The sequence below is a fragment of the Elephas maximus genome, chromosome 13, assembly GCF_024166365.1.
Source record: "Elephas maximus indicus isolate mEleMax1 chromosome 13, mEleMax1 primary haplotype, whole genome shotgun sequence".
NCBI classification, from domain to species: domain Eukaryota; kingdom Metazoa; phylum Chordata; class Mammalia; order Proboscidea; family Elephantidae; genus Elephas; species Elephas maximus.
Genome location: NC_064831.1, coordinates 100,374,329 through 100,389,944, shown reverse-complemented (window position 1 = coordinate 100,389,944; position 15,616 = coordinate 100,374,329). Strand labels below are relative to the sequence as shown.

Sequence of the window (15,616 nt, the reverse complement as noted above, 5' to 3'; positions counted from 1 at the left end):
AGTTTGATTTCACCCTTGTGCCATGGAGAGACACAGTCAAGGCCACCTCATTCCCAAAGAATGGGAACACAGGGAACACATCTCCTCCTGTTTATCAACCATCAGAGGATTCCTTGGCACAAAGAGAGCAGGAGTCTTATGGAACCTCTACAGGATTCCAACCAACTCTGTAGGAACAGGGATCTTTGCACATGTGCAAGGCAGCACTTACGCCTGCTTTCACTGTCTAGAGCTCCAGGGAAACATGACCTCCTGTGGCATCAACCTGAAAGTGCTCCTGACCCTCGTGTCCCCTTCACACCTGGCATCGACCCTGACTTTAGATTTTCTACGCAGTTATCTGTGCAGCTACCTTTACTTGAAAGCTGGAGCCAGCTATCAGACTACTGAGTCGCTCATCCAATTTCAAGATTCACGGGAAAAGCGACCTGCAAATCCTGCGAGTCCAGCCGCAACTGACACACGCTTTCAATTACAGCAAGTTGACCAGTCTCCTGTAGAGCTCTGAGCCATTCACATCTCATAAATATCTTGGGAAAATACATTGTTCTAGTTGGCCGTTTCTCCCATTTCGGTAGGCCGTATCGGACTTGGGCCCAGGCTATCGCAGATGACTCCAGCGCACATGTTTCAGGATTCTCTGATTCCTAAGTATCCACCCACGCACGTCACCGCCACTTAGTCAACCAGGCAAGGTCAAGCACACACCAGGGGACATGCCTCAGCCTTGTCAGCAAACCCTACTGCCTTTTGTGGTGTATCCTCACTTGCCTAAGTGTCAGATGGGGCCAGGGCAAATCACGGGAAATCCCTCACCTTTTGTCCTCGCAACGGTGAACTCCTCGGAGGCAGGTTTTGCTAAAGGACACAAAAAGAGGAAAAGAGCCAAGGAATCAACCTGACCAAAATCGGCCACCCAGGTCTTTTGGATTACTTGGTGCAGGTGAAAGAAATCAAAATGGGAGTCCGCTCTAAAGAAGATCTGTAAGGCTGGGCCAAAGGACTTTCCCACAGGGCCTCAGCATAACCTCTCTGAGCATGATTTTTAGGTCATCATCTCTCTTCCAGACAGATTATGTCATCATTGACCCCGGCCATATCACTCCCCAGGAAAAATCCCCTGAGACCTGAAGATGCTTACCACAAATGTCTTCCTTCCACCCAGGAAGGACAGTGGATGAGAGCGTTCACACATCATCTTCCAGTTTCCCGGGCAGTTGGCTTGACCCCCATGAAAGCAGGACAAGAGACATCGACCTCACTAACCCTTTGAAAAGGGGAAATCAGTAAGACAGAGATCCCAGAAGAGAAACTCACTTCCCTAAGGCTAGGCTTTCAGCCAGACATTCGCGAACACATGGACAAAATCAACACAGCCATTTGCAACCCACTGGGGAGTCTGCTGACCCATGACAGAAGGAGAGAATCATGCAATATTCAGAAGAAGGCAGAGAGGTCTCTGGATGTAGCACAAATTTACAGGAGGACCCAGGCAAAAGGAGCCTTTGCCATTGCTTAAGCCTGACTGATGTGTTGAAGGCAGCCAACTATGCGTCCACGGGCACTGTCCAATGTGTGCGGACTCCCGGGAAATGGCACCCAAGAGTCCCCAGCACCGGGGGATCTTCAAATCAGCTGGAGGACATTTGGAAAAGAATAGCTTTCCAAGAATTCTGCCAACACTTGTTAAAATTGCCACAGTCCTTCAACGCTTTCGTTTCACCACTGAGCCATGGAGAGACACAATCGAATCTACCTCAGGCCCCAATAATCCCCAGAGAGGGAACACATCTCCTCCCGTATATCAAGCATCAGAGGATCCCGTGGGGCACACGGAAAAGGAGTTCTATGGAATCTCTACAAGATTCCAAAGATCTGTCAAGAAAATGATCTTTCCACATGTGGAAGGCAGCAGTTATGCCTGCATTGCCTGATTAGGCTGTCAGCAGATCCTGACCTCCTGTGGTATGAACCTGAAACGAGTCATGACGCTCGCGACCCACGTACCGAATGGTATTGAGCCTGGCATTAGCTTTTTGACTCAGATAGTGGTGCTGCTGCCTTTTCTTGAATGCTACAGCGAGGTATCAGGCTACTCCAGTCTTCATCCAATACCAAGATGTCTGGGAAAGACGCCCTGGAGATCCTAAGAGTCCAGTCGCAACTGACACAGGCTTTCAACTAGGGCAAGTCTCTCTGGTTTCTCCAGTAGAGCTGCTACACACTCCCATCCCGTAAAGAGTTGAGAGTTGAAAATATTCTCAAATTCCGTAGACATAACCGACTGGGAACCGGACGATCAAAAATTACTCAAGTGGAAATTCTTCTAGGTTCCTGTGCTTCCTACCTATCCACCCGTGCATATCACCGCCACTTGGTCAATAGGTCAGGTCAAGCTCAAGGCAGGGGACACGTCTCAGCTTTTCCACAAAACCCGACTGCCTCTTGGGCTCCATTTTCACTTGTCTAAGTGTCACCAGAGACAAGGGAGAACCGCCATCATTCACTCACCTTGAGTTCTTTCGGTGGTGAATCTCCTGAAAGCAGGTCTTTCCAAATGACAGAAAAAGACGAAAAGAGCCAAGGAATCAGCATGACCAAAATCGGTCAGGGAGGAGTTTTTGATCACTTGGTGGAGGAAAAAGGGATCCAAACGGGGGTCCACTCTGAAGCAGATCATTAACGTTAGGGAAAAGGAGTTTCTCTCTGGGCCTCAGCGGGATCCTATTGAGCATGATTTTTATGTCATCATCTCTCTTGGAGACAAGTTGAGGTGTCTTCGTTGACCCGAGACATCTCAATCCCCGGGAGAAATCACCTGAGTCTTCAAGTTCCTCACCACTGATATCGTCCATCCAGCCCGCAATCACGCAGGATGAGAAGGTTCGCACATCCTCTTCCGGTTTCCCGGGGACTAGCTTGACCCTCATGAAAGCAGGAAAACAGGCTTCGACCTTGCAATCCTTTGAGGAAGGGCAAAGAAGTAAGTCAGACATCAGACGAGAGACATTCATTGCCTAACAGCTATGCTTTTTCCACATATAGCCCAAAAGACGGACGAAATCAAGACACACACTTCTCGCCCATTAGTGAGACTGCTGACCCTTGACAGAAAGGCAGACGCGTGCCAGATCAAGACAAGGCATAGAGGACTCCGAATGGAGAAAAGTACTCAGGAAGTCCCAGCCAAGAACAGGCTATTCATTTGATCAGCCCCGGCTAATGTCTACGAGGAAGCCGAATCTGTGTCCACAGGCACGGATCCGTGCACGAGCACTTCCAGGAAATGACATCCAAGGGTTCCCAAAACTGGGGATCTTCAAATGAGCTGTGGGACACTCGGAAGAGTGCTTTCACCAAGAATTTGGCCCCCAAATCAACTAGGCATTTCCAGAGTTTGATTTCACCCTTGTGCCATGGAGAGACACAGTCAAGGCCACCTCATTCCCAAAGAATGGGAACACAGGGAACACATCTCCTCCTGTTTATCAACCATCAGAGGATTCCTTGGCACAAAGAGAGCAGGAGTCTTATGGAACCTCTACAGGATTCCAACCAACTCTGTAGGAACAGGGATCTTTGCACATGTGCAAGGCAGCACTTACGCCTGCTTTCACTGTCTAGAGCTCCAGGGAAACATGACCTCCTGTGGCATCAACCTGAAAGTGCTCCTGACCCTCGTGTCCCCTTCACACCTGGCATCGACCCTGACTTTAGATTTTCTACGCAGTTATCTGTGCAGCTACCTTTACTTGAAAGCTGGAGCCAGCTATCAGACTACTGAGTCGCTCATCCAATTTCAAGATTCACGGGAAAAGCGACCTGCAAATCCTGCGAGTCCAGCCGCAACTGACACACGCTTTCAATTACAGCAAGTTGACCAGTCTCCTGTAGAGCTCTGAGCCATTCACATCTCATAAATATCTTGGGAAAATACATTGTTCTAGTTGGCCGTTTCTCCCATTTCGGTAGGCCGTATCGGACTTGGGCCCAGGCTATCGCAGATGACTCCAGCGCACATGTTTCAGGATTCTCTGATTCCTAAGTATCCACCCACGCACGTCACCGCCACTTAGTCAACCAGGCAAGGTCAAGCACACACCAGGGGACATGCCTCAGCCTTGTCAGCAAACCCTACTGCCTTTTGTGGTGTATCCTCACTTGCCTAAGTGTCAGATGGGGCCAGGGCAAATCACGGGAAATCCCTCACCTTTTGTCCTCGCAACGGTGAACTCCTCGGAGGCAGGTTTTGCTAAAGGACACAAAAAGAGGAAAAGAGCCAAGGAATCAACCTGACCAAAATCGGCCACCCAGGTCTTTTGGATTACTTGGTGCAGGTGAAAGAAATCAAAATGGGAGTCCGCTCTAAAGAAGATCTGTAAGGCTGGGCCAAAGGACTTTCCCACAGGGCCTCAGCATAACCTCTCTGAGCATGATTTTTAGGTCATCATCTCTCTTCCAGACAGATTATGTCATCATTGACCCCGGCCATATCACTCCCCAGGAAAAATCCCCTGAGACCTGAAGATGCTTACCACAAATGTCTTCCTTCCACCCAGGAAGGACAGTGGATGAGAGCGTTCACACATCATCTTCCAGTTTCCCGGGCAGTTGGCTTGACCCCCATGAAAGCAGGACAAGAGACATCGACCTCACTAACCCTTTGAAAAGGGGAAATCAGTAAGACAGAGATCCCAGAAGAGAAACTCACTTCCCTAAGGCTAGGCTTTCAGCCAGACATTCGCGAACACATGGACAAAATCAAGACAGCCATTTGCAACCCACTGGGGAGTCTGCTGACCCATGACAGAAGGAGAGAATCATGCAATATTCAGAAGAAGGCAGAGAGGTCTCTGGATGTAGCACAAATTTACAGGAGGACCCAGGCAAAAGGAGCCTTTGCCATTGCTTAAGCCTGACTGATGTGTTGAAGGCAGCCAACTATGCGTCCACGGGCACTGTCCAATGTGTGCGGACTCCCGGGAAATGGCACCCAAGAGTCCCCAGCACCGGGGGATCTTCAAATCAGCTGGAGGACATTTGGAAAAGAATAGCTTTCCAAGAATTCTGCCAACACTTGTTAAAATTGCCACAGTCCTTCAACGCTTTCGTTTCACCACTGAGCCATGGAGAGACACAATCGAATCTACCTCAGGCCCCAATAATCCCCAGAGAGGGAACACATCTCCTCCCGTATATCAAGCATCAGAGGATCCCGTGGGGCACACGGAAAAGGAGTTCTATGGAATCTCTACAAGATTCCAAAGATCTGTCAAGAAAATGATCTTTCCACATGTGGAAGGCAGCAGTTATGCCTGCATTGCCTGATTAGGCTGTCAGCAGATCCTGACCTCCTGTGGTATGAACCTGAAACGAGTCATGACGCTCGCGACCCACGTACCGAATGGTATTGAGCCTGGCATTAGCTTTTTGACTCAGATAGTGGTGCTGCTGCCTTTTCTTGAATGCTACAGCGAGGTATCAGGCTACTCCAGTCTTCATCCAATACCAAGATGTCTGGGAAAGACGCCCTGGAGATCCTAAGAGTCCAGTCGCAACTGACACAGGCTTTCAACTAGGGCAAGTCTCTCTGGTTTCTCCAGTAGAGCTGCTACACACTCCCATCCCGTAAAGAGTTGAGAGTTGAAAATATTCTCAAATTCCGTAGACATAACCGACTGGGAACCGGACGATCAAAAATTACTCAAGTGGAAATTCTTCTAGGTTCCTGTGCTTCCTACCTATCCACCCGTGCATATCACCGCCACTTGGTCAATAGGTCAGGTCAAGCTCAAAGCAGGGGACACGTCTCAGCTTTTCCACAAAACCCGACTGCCTCTTGGGCTCCATTTTCACTTGTCTAAGTGTCACCAGAGACAAGGGAGAACCGCCATCATTCACTCACCTTGAGTTCTTTCGGTGGTGAATCTCCTGAAAGCAGGTCTTTCCAAATGACAGAAAAAGACGAAAAGAGCCAAGGAATCAGCATGACCAAAATCGGTCAGGGAGGAGTTTTTGATCACTTGGTGGAGGAAAAAGGGATCCAAACGGGGGTCCACTCTGAAGCAGATCATTAACGTTAGGGAAAAGGAGTTTCTCTCTGGGCCTCAGCGGGATCCTATTGAGCATGATTTTTATGTCATCATCTCTCTTGGAGACAAGTTGAGGTGTCTTCGTTGACCCGAGACATCTCAATCCCCGGGAGAAATCACCTGAGTCTTCAAGTTCCTCACCACCGATATCGTCCATCCAGCCCGCAATCACGCAGGATGAGAAGGTTCGCACATCCTCTTCCGGTGTCCCGGGGACTAGCTTGACCCTCATGAAAGCAGGAAAACAGGCTTCGACCTTGCAATCCTTTGAGGAAGGGCAAAGAAGTAAGTCAGACATCAGACGAGAGACATTCATTGCCTAACAGCTATGCTTTTTCCACATATAGCCCAAAAGAGGGACGAAATCAAGACACACACTTCTCGCCCATTAGTGAGACTGCTGACCCTTGACAGAAAGGCAGACGCGTGCCAGATCAAGACAAGGCATAGAGGACTCCGAATGGAGAAAAGTACTCAGGAAGTCCCAGCCAAGAACAGGCTATTCATTTGATCAGCCCCGGCTAATGTCTACGAGGAAGCCGAATCTGTGTCCACAGGCACGGATCCGTGCACGAGCACTTCCAGGAAATGACATCCAAGGGTTCCCAAAACTGGGGATCTTCAAATGAGCTGTGGGACACTCGGAAGAGTGCTTTCACCAAGAATTTGGCCCCCAAATCAACTAGGCATTTCCAGAGTTTGATTTCACCCTTGTGCCATGGAGAGACACAGTCAAGGCCACCTCATTCCCAAAGAATGGGAACACAGGGAACACATCTCCTCCTGTTTATCAACCATCAGAGGATTCCTTGGCACAAAGAGAGCAGGAGTCTTATGGAACCTCTACAGGATTCCAACCAACTCTGTAGGAACAGGGATCTTTGCACATGTGCAAGGCAGCACTTACGCCTGCTTTCACTGTCTAGAGCTCCAGGGAAACATGACCTCCTGTGGCATCAACCTGAAAGTGCTCCTGACCCTCGTGTCCCCTTCACACCTGGCATCGACCCTGACTTTAGATTTTCTACGCAGTTATCTGTGCAGCTACCTTTACTTGAAAGCTGGAGCCAGCTATCAGACTACTGAGTCGCTCATCCAATTTCAAGATTCACGGGAAAAGCGACCTGCAAATCCTGCGAGTCCAGCCGCAACTGACACACGCTTTCAATTACAGCAAGTTGACCAGTCTCCTGTAGAGCTCTGAGCCATTCACATCTCATAAATATCTTGGGAAAATACATTGTTCTAGTTGGCCGTTTCTCCCATTTCGGTAGGCCGTATCGGACTTGGGCCCAGGCTATCGCAGATGACTCCAGCGCACATGTTTCAGGATTCTCTGATTCCTAAGTATCCACCCACGCACGTCACCGCCACTTAGTCAACCAGGCAAGGTCAAGCACACACCAGGGGACATGCCTCAGCCTTGTCAGCAAACCCTACTGCCTTTTGTGGTGTATCCTCACTTGCCTAAGTGTCAGATGGGGCCAGGGCAAATCACGGGAAATCCCTCACCTTTTGTCCTCGCAACGGTGAACTCCTCGGAGGCAGGTTTTGCTAAAGGACACAAAAAGAGGAAAAGAGCCAAGGAATCAACCTGACCAAAATCGGCCACCCAGGTCTTTTGGATTACTTGGTGCAGGTGAAAGAAATCAAAATGGGAGTCCGCTCTAAAGAAGATCTGTAAGGCTGGGCCAAAGGACTTTCCCACAGGGCCTCAGCATAACCTCTCTGAGCATGATTTTTAGGTCATCATCTCTCTTCCAGACAGATTATGTCATCATTGACCCCGGCCATATCACTCCCCAGGAAAAATCCCCTGAGACCTGAAGATGCTTACCACAAATGTCTTCCTTCCACCCAGGAAGGACAGTGGATGAGAGCGTTCACACATCATCTTCCAGTTTCCCGGGCAGTTGGCTTGACCCCCATGAAAGCAGGACAAGAGACATCGACCTCACTAACCCTTTGAAAAGGGGAAATCAGTAAGACAGAGATCCCAGAAGAGAAACTCACTTCCCTAAGGCTAGGCTTTCAGCCAGACATTCGCGAACACATGGACAAAATCAACACAGCCATTTGCAACCCACTGGGGAGTCTGCTGACCCATGACAGAAGGAGAGAATCATGCAATATTCAGAAGAAGGCAGAGAGGTCTCTGGATGTAGCACAAATTTACAGGAGGACCCAGGCAAAAGGAGCCTTTGCCATTGCTTAAGCCTGACTGATGTGTTGAAGGCAGCCAACTATGCGTCCACGGGCACTGTCCAATGTGTGCGGACTCCCGGGAAATGGCACCCAAGAGTCCCCAGCACCGGGGGATCTTCAAATCAGCTGGAGGACATTTGGAAAAGAATAGCTTTCCAAGAATTCTGCCAACACTTGTTAAAATTGCCACAGTCCTTCAACGCTTTCGTTTCACCACTGAGCCATGGAGAGACACAATCGAATCTACCTCAGGCCCCAATAATCCCCAGAGAGGGAACACATCTCCTCCCGTATATCAAGCATCAGAGGATCCCGTGGGGCACACGGAAAAGGAGTTCTATGGAATCTCTACAAGATTCCAAAGATCTGTCAAGAAAATGATCTTTCCACATGTGGAAGGCAGCAGTTATGCCTGCATTGCCTGATTAGGCTGTCAGCAGATCCTGACCTCCTGTGGTATGAACCTGAAACGAGTCATGACGCTCGCGACCCACGTACCGAATGGTATTGAGCCTGGCATTAGCTTTTTGACTCAGATAGTGGTGCTGCTGCCTTTTCTTGAATGCTACAGCGAGGTATCAGGCTACTCCAGTCTTCATCCAATACCAAGATGTCTGGGAAAGACGCCCTGGAGATCCTAAGAGTCCAGTCGCAACTGACACAGGCTTTCAACTAGGGCAAGTCTCTCTGGTTTCTCCAGTAGAGCTGCTACACACTCCCATCCCGTAAAGAGTTGAGAGTTGAAAATATTCTCAAATTCCGTAGACATAACCGACTGGGAACCGGACGATCAAAAATTACTCAAGTGGAAATTCTTCTAGGTTCCTGTGCTTCCTACCTATCCACCCGTGCATATCACCGCCACTTGGTCAATAGGTCAGGTCAAGCTCAAAGCAGGGGACACGTCTCAGCTTTTCCACAAAACCCGACTGCCTCTTGGGCTCCATTTTCACTTGTCTAAGTGTCACCAGAGACAAGGGAGAACCGCCATCATTCACTCACCTTGAGTTCTTTCGGTGGTGAATCTCCTGAAAGCAGGTCTTTCCAAATGACAGAAAAAGACGAAAAGAGCCAAGGAATCAGCATGACCAAAATCGGTCAGGGAGGAGTTTTTGATCACTTGGTGGAGGAAAAAGGGATCCAAACGGGGGTCCACTCTGAAGCAGATCATTAACGTTAGGGAAAAGGAGTTTCTCTCTGGGCCTCAGCGGGATCCTATTGAGCATGATTTTTATGTCATCATCTCTCTTGGAGACAAGTTGAGGTGTCTTCGTTGACCCGAGACATCTCAATCCCCGGGAGAAATCACCTGAGTCTTCAAGTTCCTCACCACCGATATCGTCCATCCAGCCCGCAATCACGCAGGATGAGAAGGTTCGCACATCCTCTTCCGGTGTCCCGGGGACTAGCTTGACCCTCATGAAAGCAGGAAAACAGGCTTCGACCTTGCAATCCTTTGAGGAAGGGCAAAGAAGTAAGTCAGACATCAGACGAGAGACATTCATTGCCTAACAGCTATGCTTTTTCCACATATAGCCCAAAAGAGGGACGAAATCAAGACACACACTTCTCGCCCATTAGTGAGACTGCTGACCCTTGACAGAAAGGCAGACGCGTGCCAGATCAAGACAAGGCATAGAGGACTCCGAATGGAGAAAAGTACTCAGGAAGTCCCAGCCAAGAACAGGCTATTCATTTGATCAGCCCCGGCTAATGTCTACGAGGAAGCCGAATCTGTGTCCACAGGCACGGATCCGTGCACGAGCACTTCCAGGAAATGACATCCAAGGGTTCCCAAAACTGGGGATCTTCAAATGAGCTGTGGGACACTCGGAAGAGTGCTTTCACCAAGAATTTGGCCCCCAAATCAACTAGGCATTTCCAGAGTTTGATTTCACCCTTGTGCCATGGAGAGACACAGTCAAGGCCACCTCATTCCCAAAGAATGGGAACACAGGGAACACATCTCCTCCTGTTTATCAACCATCAGAGGATTCCTTGGCACAAAGAGAGCAGGAGTCTTATGGAACCTCTACAGGATTCCAACCAACTCTGTAGGAACAGGGATCTTTGCACATGTGCAAGGCAGCACTTACGCCTGCTTTCACTGTCTAGAGCTCCAGGGAAACATGACCTCCTGTGGCATCAACCTGAAAGTGCTCCTGACCCTCGTGTCCCCTTCACACCTGGCATCGACCCTGACTTTAGATTTTCTACGCAGTTATCTGTGCAGCTACCTTTACTTGAAAGCTGGAGCCAGCTATCAGACTACTGAGTCGCTCATCCAATTTCAAGATTCACGGGAAAAGCGACCTGCAAATCCTGCGAGTCCAGCCGCAACTGACACACGCTTTCAATTACAGCAAGTTGACCAGTCTCCTGTAGAGCTCTGAGCCATTCACATCTCATAAATATCTTGGGAAAATACATTGTTCTAGTTGGCCGTTTCTCCCATTTCGGTAGGCCGTATCGGACTTGGGCCCAGGCTATCGCAGATGACTCCAGCGCACATGTTTCAGGATTCTCTGATTCCTAAGTATCCACCCACGCACGTCACCGCCACTTAGTCAACCAGGCAAGGTCAAGCACACACCAGGGGACATGCCTCAGCCTTGTCAGCAAACCCTACTGCCTTTTGTGGTGTATCCTCACTTGCCTAAGTGTCAGATGGGGCCAGGGCAAATCACGGGAAATCCCTCACCTTTTGTCCTCGCAACGGTGAACTCCTCGGAGGCAGGTTTTGCTAAAGGACACAAAAAGAGGAAAAGAGCCAAGGAATCAACCTGACCAAAATCGGCCACCCAGGTCTTTTGGATTACTTGGTGCAGGTGAAAGAAATCAAAATGGGAGTCCGCTCTAAAGAAGATCTGTAAGGCTGGGCCAAAGGACTTTCCCACAGGGCCTCAGCATAACCTCTCTGAGCATGATTTTTAGGTCATCATCTCTCTTCCAGACAGATTATGTCATCATTGACCCCGGCCATATCACTCCCCAGGAAAAATCCCCTGAGACCTGAAGATGCTTACCACAAATGTCTTCCTTCCACCCAGGAAGGACAGTGGATGAGAGCGTTCACACATCATCTTCCAGTTTCCCGGGCAGTTGGCTTGACCCCCATGAAAGCAGGACAAGAGACATCGACCTCACTAACCCTTTGAAAAGGGGAAATCAGTAAGACAGAGATCCCAGAAGAGAAACTCACTTCCCTAAGGCTAGGCTTTCAGCCAGACATTCGCGAACACATGGACAAAATCAAGACAGCCATTTGCAACCCACTGGGGAGTCTGCTGACCCATGACAGAAGGAGAGAATCATGCAATATTCAGAAGAAGGCAGAGAGGTCTCTGGATGTAGCACAAATTTACAGGAGGACCCAGGCAAAAGGAGCCGTTGCCATTGCTTAAGCCTGACTGATGTGTTGAAGGCAGCCAACTATGCGTCCACGGGCACTGTCCAATGTGTGCGGACTCCCGGGAAATGGCACCCAAGAGTCCCCAGCACCGGGGGATCTTCAAATCAGCTGGAGGACATTTGGAAAAGAATAGCTTTCCAAGAATTCTGCCAACACTTGTTAAAATTGCCACAGTCCTTCAACGCTTTCGTTTCACCACTGAGCCATGGAGAGACACAATCGAATCTACCTCAGGCCCCAATAATCCCCAGAGAGGGAACACATCTCCTCCCGTATATCAAGCATCAGAGGATCCCGTGGGGCACACGGAAAAGGAGTTCTATGGAATCTCTACAAGATTCCAAAGATCTGTCAAGAAAATGATCTTTCCACATGTGGAAGGCAGCAGTTATGCCTGCATTGCCTGATTAGGCTGTCAGCAGATCCTGACCTCCTGTGGTATGAACCTGAAACGAGTCATGACGCTCGCGACCCACGTACCGAATGGTATTGAGCCTGGCATTAGCTTTTTGACTCAGATAGTGGTGCTGCTGCCTTTTCTTGAATGCTACAGCGAGGTATCAGGCTACTCCAGTCTTCATCCAATACCAAGATGTCTGGGAAAGACGCCCTGGAGATCCTAAGAGTCCAGTCGCAACTGACACAGGCTTTCAACTAGGGCAAGTCTCTCTGGTTTCTCCAGTAGAGCTGCTACACACTCCCATCCCGTAAAGAGTTGAGAGTTGAAAATATTCTCAAATTCCGTAGACATACCCGACTGGGAACCGGACGATCAAAAATTACTCAAGTGGAAATTCTTCTAGGTTCCTGTGCTTCCTACCTATCCACCCGTGCATATCACCGCCACTTGGTCAATAGGTCAGGTCAAGCTCAAAGCAGGGGACACGTCTCAGCTTTTCCACAAAACCCGACTGCCTCTTGGGCTCCATTTTCACTTGTCTAAGTGTCACCAGAGACAAGGGAGAACCGCCATCATTCACTCACCTTCAGTTCTTTCGGTGGTGAATCTCCTGAAAGCAGGTCTTTCCAAATGACAGAAAAAGACGAAAAGAGCCAAGGAATCAGCATGACCAAAATCGGTCAGGGAGGAGTTTTTGATCACTTGGTGGAGGAAAAAGGGATCCAAACGGGGGTCCACTCTGAAGCAGATCATTAACGTTAGGGAAAAGGAGTTTCTCTCTGGGCCTCAGCGGGATCCTATTGAGCATGATTTTTATGTCATCATCTCTCTTGGAGACAAGTTGAGGTGTCTTCGTTGACCCGAGACATCTCAATCCCCGGGAGAAATCACCTGAGTCTTCAAGTTCCTCACCACCGATATCGTCCATCCAGCCCGCAATCACGCAGGATGAGAAGGTTCGCACATCCTCTTCCGGTTTCCCGGGGACTAGCTTGACCCTCATGAAAGCAGGAAAACAGGCTTCGACCTTGCAATCCTTTGAGGAAGGGCAAAGAAGTAAGTCAGACATCAGACGAGAGACATTCATTGCCTAACAGCTATGCTTGTTCCACATATAGCCCAAAAGAGGGACGAAATCAAGACACACACTTCTCGCCCATTAGTGAGACTGCTGACCCTTGACAGAAAGGCAGACGCGTGCCAGATCAAGACAAGGCATAGAGGACTCCGAATGGAGAAAAGTACTCAGGAAGTCCCAGCCAAGAACAGGCTATTCATTTGATCAGCCCCGGCTAATGTCTACGAGGAAGCCGAATCTGTGTCCACAGGCACGGATCCGTGCACGAGCACTTCCAGGAAATGACATCCAAGGGTTCCCAAAACTGGGGATCTTCAAATGAGCTGTGGGACACTCGGAAGAGTGCTTTCACCAAGAATTTGGCCCCCAAATCAACTAGGCATTTCCAGAGTTTGATTTCACCCTTGTGCCATGGAGAGACACAGTCAAGGCCACCTCATTCCCAAAGAATGGGAACACAGGGAACACATCTCCTCCTGTTTATCAACCATCAGAGGATTCCTTGGCACAAAGAGAGCAGGAGTCTTATGGAACCTCTACAGGATTCCAACCAACTCTGTAGGAACAGGGATCTTTGCACATGTGCAAGGCAGCACTTACGCCTGCTTTCACTGTCTAGAGCTCCAGGGAAACATGACCTCCTGTGGCATCAACCTGAAAGTGCTCCTGACCCTCGTGTCCCCTTCACACCTGGCATCGACCCTGACTTTAGATTTTCTACGCAGTTATCTGTGCAGCTACCTTTACTTGAAAGCTGGAGCCAGCTATCAGACTACTGAGTCGCTCATCCAATTTCAAGATTCACGGGAAAAGCGACCTGCAAATCCTGCGAGTCCAGCCGCAACTGACACACGCTTTCAATTACAGCAAGTTGACCAGTCTCCTGTAGAGCTCTGAGCCATTCACATCTCATAAATATCTTGGGAAAATACATTGTTCTAGTTGGCCGTTTCTCCCATTTCGGTAGGCCGTATCGGACTTGGGCCCAGGCTATCGCAGATGACTCCAGCGCACATGTTTCAGGATTCTCTGATTCCTAAGTATCCACCCACGCACGTCACCGCCACTTAGTCAACCAGGCAAGGTCAAGCACACACCAGGGGACATGCCTCAGCCTTGTCAGCAAACCCTACTGCCTTTTGTGGTGTATCCTCACTTGCCTAAGTGTCAGATGGGGCCAGGGCAAATCACGGGAAATCCCTCACCTTTTGTCCTCGCAACGGTGAACTCCTCGGAGGCAGGTTTTGCTAAAGGACACAAAAAGAGGAAAAGAGCCAAGGAATCAACCTGACCAAAATCGGCCACCCAGGTCTTTTGGATTACTTGGTGCAGGTGAAAGAAATCAAAATGGGAGTCCGCTCTAAAGAAGATCTGTAAGGCTGGGCCAAAGGACTTTCCCACAGGGCCTCAGCATAACCTCTCTGAGCATGATTTTTAGGTCATCATCTCTCTTCCAGACAGATTATGTCATCATTGACCCCGGCCATATCACTCCCCAGGAAAAATCCCCTGAGACCTGAAGATGCTTACCACAAATGTCTTCCTTCCACCCAGGAAGGACAGTGGATGAGAGCGTTCACACATCATCTTCCAGTTTCCCGGGCAGTTGGCTTGACCCCCATGAAAGCAGGACAAGAGACATCGACCTCACTAACCCTTTGAAAAGGGGAAATCAGTAAGACAGAGATCCCAGAAGAGAAACTCACTTCCCTAAGGCTAGGCTTTCAGCCAGACATTCGCGAACACATGGACAAAATCAAGACAGCCATTTGCAACCCACTGGGGAGTCTGCTGACCCATGACAGAAGGAGAGAATCATGCAATATTCAGAAGAAGGCAGAGAGGTCTCTGGATGTAGCACAAATTTACAGGAGGACCCAGGCAAAAGGAGCCGTTGCCATTGCTTAAGCCTGACTGATGTGTTGAAGGCAGCCAACTATGCGTCCACGGGCACTGTCCAATGTGTGCGGACTCCCGGGAAATGGCACCCAAGAGTCCCCAGCACCGGGGGATCTTCAAATCAGCTGGAGGACATTTGGAAAAGAATAGCTTTCCAAGAATTCTGCCAACACTTGTTAAAATTGCCACAGTCCTTCAACGCTTTCGTTTCACCACTGAGCCATGGAGAGACACAATCGAATCTACCTCAGGCCCCAATAATCCCCAGAGAGGGAACACATCTCCTCCCGTATATCAAGCATCAGAGGATCCCGTGGGGCACACGGAAAAGGAGTTCTATGGAATCTCTACAAGATTCCAAAGATCTGTCAAGAAAATGATCTTTCCACATGTGGAAGGCAGCAGTTATGCCTGCATTGCCTGATTAGGCTGTCAGCAGATCCTGACCTCCTGTGGTATGAACCTGAAACTAGTCATGACGCTCGCGACCCACGTACCGAATGGTATTGAGCCTGGCATTAGCTTTTTGA

At 49.3% G+C, this 15,616-nt stretch overlaps 9 non-coding genes across 9 annotated transcripts; all 9 read right to left on the bottom strand.

Annotated features, from left to right (window-relative positions):
- Positions 1-1,013: 1,013 nt before the first annotated feature.
- Positions 1,014-1,091, bottom strand: LOC126057867 (small nucleolar RNA SNORD115). The gene has a single exon (XR_007512940.1). It is a non-coding gene; the product is annotated as a small nucleolar RNA SNORD115 (small nucleolar RNA).
- A 1,617-nt stretch (positions 1,092-2,708) lies between these two features.
- Positions 2,709-2,789, bottom strand: LOC126057496 (small nucleolar RNA SNORD115). Its single transcript, XR_007512581.1, has one exon. It is a non-coding gene; the product is annotated as a small nucleolar RNA SNORD115 (small nucleolar RNA).
- A 1,618-nt stretch (positions 2,790-4,407) lies between these two features.
- LOC126057866 (small nucleolar RNA SNORD115) lies at positions 4,408-4,485 on the bottom strand. Its single transcript, XR_007512939.1, has one exon. It is a non-coding gene; the product is annotated as a small nucleolar RNA SNORD115 (small nucleolar RNA).
- Positions 4,486-6,102: 1,617 nt separating this feature from the next.
- On the bottom strand, positions 6,103-6,183 carry LOC126057494 (small nucleolar RNA SNORD115). Its single transcript, XR_007512580.1, has one exon. It is a non-coding gene; the product is annotated as a small nucleolar RNA SNORD115 (small nucleolar RNA).
- A 1,618-nt stretch (positions 6,184-7,801) lies between these two features.
- On the bottom strand, positions 7,802-7,879 carry LOC126057865 (small nucleolar RNA SNORD115). The gene has a single exon (XR_007512937.1). It is a non-coding gene; the product is annotated as a small nucleolar RNA SNORD115 (small nucleolar RNA).
- A 1,617-nt stretch (positions 7,880-9,496) lies between these two features.
- On the bottom strand, positions 9,497-9,577 carry LOC126057493 (small nucleolar RNA SNORD115). Its single transcript, XR_007512579.1, has one exon. It is a non-coding gene; the product is annotated as a small nucleolar RNA SNORD115 (small nucleolar RNA).
- A 1,618-nt stretch (positions 9,578-11,195) lies between these two features.
- LOC126057864 (small nucleolar RNA SNORD115) lies at positions 11,196-11,273 on the bottom strand. The gene has a single exon (XR_007512936.1). It is a non-coding gene; the product is annotated as a small nucleolar RNA SNORD115 (small nucleolar RNA).
- Positions 11,274-12,890: 1,617 nt separating this feature from the next.
- Positions 12,891-12,971, bottom strand: LOC126057492 (small nucleolar RNA SNORD115). Its single transcript, XR_007512578.1, has one exon. It is a non-coding gene; the product is annotated as a small nucleolar RNA SNORD115 (small nucleolar RNA).
- A 1,618-nt stretch (positions 12,972-14,589) lies between these two features.
- LOC126057863 (small nucleolar RNA SNORD115) lies at positions 14,590-14,667 on the bottom strand. Its single transcript, XR_007512935.1, has one exon. It is a non-coding gene; the product is annotated as a small nucleolar RNA SNORD115 (small nucleolar RNA).
- Positions 14,668-15,616: the final 949 nt, after the last annotated feature.